A 3,872-nucleotide genomic window follows, 5' to 3' on the forward strand; every position below is an offset into this window, starting at 1 on the left:
ACAATCTTAACTTCGTGTTTATGGCTTACTCGAGAGAGAGGTTTTAAAACCAAAACTACTTAATAGATGGTCTGTGGGTATTGGGTTGTCATGGGTTTAGCTCGAGAGAGTGAATCCTAAACCATTTTCCACACATTCAGCTTCAGAAAGTGAATGGACTAAAGCGAAGGTTGTGCTTCATTGTTGCTTATTGGTGTTCAAGAGAAACCAATTTGATTCGGGGTAAATTGTTCGAGAGAAAGTTTATCCCCACTAAAGCCTTGCTTATTCACTGATTTGCAGTTGTTTACTATTAATTTCAATTACCCGATTGTTTACCTTAGCCCATAATCCAATCACATCCCAAGAATCCCGTCTCCATATTCGTATTTTCGTGTTATTTGTTGTTTTAGCTACTAGTTACAAACAAACCCCCTTTGATATTTGACACTTGTGTCACCCCGGACTTGAATTATGTATTTCTTCGTAATTTTTTTTATCTATGATTGATTTGAGGATATTTATGCTTTTCTATTGATTCTTGAGTACGAACCACTCCCTTGGGACTCGACCCCAACTCACTAGTTGGGTTATATTACTATTGAACGATCGTTGATGCTTAGTATTGGATGAAGTATCTTTGATAGCGTTCATTAGTTGGCAATTCACCGAAGGGACCTGCGCATCGCCGATCTTCCATTAATTTGGAAAATGTTCAAGCCAGCCAGTCCTTTTGGCGAGCCTGATCTGGCTCGCCAAAGTGACTCGATGACTCGCCGATTGGTTCGGCAAGTCTTTCTGCAACTTGTATTCTGCATTTTTCTTTAATTATTTCTAACTTTTTTTCCAATGTGTTTTGCAAATATGGCTAGGACCAACTGGGACGAAAGTGCAATGTCGCCCCGCAAACGAACACGAGGCATTGAAATTAATGAGGGAGCAGTTGCTCCTTCTAAAAAGGGGAAGAAAGCACCTCCGAAGGGAGGCAAGGGCTTGGTAAAGCGCCTGTAGCAGAGAGACCAGATCACAACTCCGGCAGTGATGGGGAGTCTATACACTCGGAGGGCTCATTCTCCAAGCTTGAGGATGACCAACCACTTCAGACCCGACAAGCTAAGATTCGTGCCAGAGTTCGTCAAGATCCATCTAGGATCCCGGAGTCTTCAAAGGTTGTGGCTTTTCCGATGCACATGAAAAAATTTTATGAGTAGTGACTTTTTCGAAGGATTATGACTTTTCTGATAAGGCACAATTAGCATCTTTTCATACTGCTATTTGTTAACTATAAATAGAGGAGTTTCCTCTCCCTTTTAAACTACGATTTTTGTATGTATTCTATTCTTCTTCTTCTTCTTAAAAAAATCTCAAGTGTTACTTGCAACAGTTGATTAAGTTTGAAATTTGACGAAATTTGAGGTACATAAGAAAGAGTTGGTGAGCAAATTGTAACAAATCATTCATCAATTCAGACTCATATTTTCCTCTTACTATTTTCATCACATACATACTTCAATATTATTTTATATCATTTTAGAACATTAATACCCTTTTAATTAACCTACATATTTTATTTGTTAAAAAAAGACTTGTTTCCTTTGTATAGTCAAAACAATTTCAACCATTGTGTTTCTTCGGTCATAAATTACAACCATTCACTCTTTATAAATTTTTTGAGATCTCTTTTTTGTGACAATTTGAGATCAATTAAATTTTTCATAAATGATTCATCCTCAATCCATTGATATCTTTCGTCGAGGTTCGTAACATTGAAACTTAGGTATTGACTTTCTATTAAAGAAAAAATTAAGATAACGGAGAAATGTGCAATTAACTATGAAATTTGCTTCACACAGAAAACTTTAGTATATAGTGTGCGAGGATTTTTGTTTCTTTTTTCTTGTTTTCTTTCTTTAATTAATTTCTTTTGTGTATTAATTCGAGAGAGAATTTAATAATTAGTGTTCACATAATGAGTGAACAGTGACGAATACATACATTGTAGGAGAGACAATAATAATAAACAAATATGACAAAAAGGCACATGATTGCGGGTAAGATATTTATTCATTAGTTTTTTATTTTTTAACCCTCAAATGAAGGAGTTTCTTCTTAATTTATCTAAAACAACTGGTATCAACGTAGTCCATTGAGTTATTAGTTTTAATTTTAAGTCCACTATTTCAAAAATAGATTTTCACTTTAACTTATAATATGATAATAATTAATTTTTAATAGATATGTTAGTACAAACAAATGAAGAAAGTAAAGTATTGGTGGCAAGAGATTTCAATCATATGGAAAACTAGAGTGAATATAGCATGAACATATTATTTTCTTCTTCCTTCTTTATTAGCTATGAATCGTTCCATATATTTTTTTCTTTTTTATATTCATATTGAGTATCAAATTTTTTAGTATGAATTTCCTCTTTCTTGTGTTCATTTAATCTATGAAAATGATATGTCACAAGATACACTACTTGCTAGCTATATAAAAATAGATACAATGATCTTAAATCAAATTAAAGATTCTATAAATAATACTTTAAATTTTTTTCATCTATTATTGTTCTTGAAAAAGGTTAATGTTTTATATAAAGACACAAGTCTATAAGATACAAGATACTTTCACTTGATAACATATGTTGTCATGACCCAAAAATAGAGGTGATGGCACTCGTCTTAACCCACCAAGACAAGTCAACCTAAAACTCAACCATTACAATAAAATGCGGAAATTTTTATAATAAACTCAAATATATCCCCAAAATATGGTTGTCACGTGTACAAGCCTCTAAAATATTACAATTGAATCAAAAGAAAAATACAAGTCTCATATGACATTGTTTCTAGAGTAGAACAAGATCATAAACAGGAGTAAGAAGGATCGCTGAGAAGACAAAACAACTACCACACAAATCTCCCACAAGCCTCGAAAAAGAAGAGAATAAAAAGTACCACAAAAATCCAGGCTCGTAACCTACAAAAATTTGTAGAAGCAAGGGGTCAGTACCAAACCACACGGTACTCAGCAAGTAAACCTCTAAACACGAGCTAAGGGGATAGAATACAAGTACTCCTTACACCCCAACCGAACCTTCACAACTACAATCTGTATAAAACCAACCCAACCTAACAGTTCACAATTTACAAAGCACATAACTCAACAGAACACTCTAACATTTTCATATCCTCAACAACAACAATAGTTTCATATCCTCAACAACAACACTCTAACAATTGCATATCTTCAACAACAAGCTCAATATTCATCAGTCACAAGTTCCATAGAAAGGCACTCACAAGATCAGCAACACACAAGATCAAGTTCACCAATAATAAAGAAGTGCAATGCAANAATTGTAGAAGCAAGGGGTCAGTACCAAACCACACAGTACTCAGCAAGTAAACCTCTAAACACGAGCTAAGGGGATAGAATACAGGTACTCCTTACAACCCAACCAAACCTTCACAACTACAATCTGTATAAAACCAACCCAACCTAACAGTTCACAATTTACAAAGCACATAGCTCAACACAACACTCTAACAATTTCATATCCTCAACAACAACAATAGTTCATATCCTCAATAACAACACTCTAACAATTGCATATCTTCAACAACAAGCTCAATATTCATCAGTCACAAGTTCCATAGAAAGGCACTCACAAGATCAGCAACACACAAGATCAAGTTCACCAATAATAAAGAAGTGCAATGCAGTGCAATGCAATGAAGTCTGACCTAATGATACACACCCGTTGTCTCTCAGTCCGGGACCCATGGGGGACATATCTATCCATGCATCCATCGCGGCGCGCGATACGACCCTCGATAATAGTAACTATCACGGCGCGCGATACATCCCTCGAAATATAGTATCCATCGCGG

Source organism: Solanum stenotomum, chromosome 1 (genome assembly GCF_019186545.1).
Source record: "Solanum stenotomum isolate F172 chromosome 1, ASM1918654v1, whole genome shotgun sequence".
In the NCBI taxonomy this organism is placed as follows: domain Eukaryota; kingdom Viridiplantae; phylum Streptophyta; class Magnoliopsida; order Solanales; family Solanaceae; genus Solanum; species Solanum stenotomum.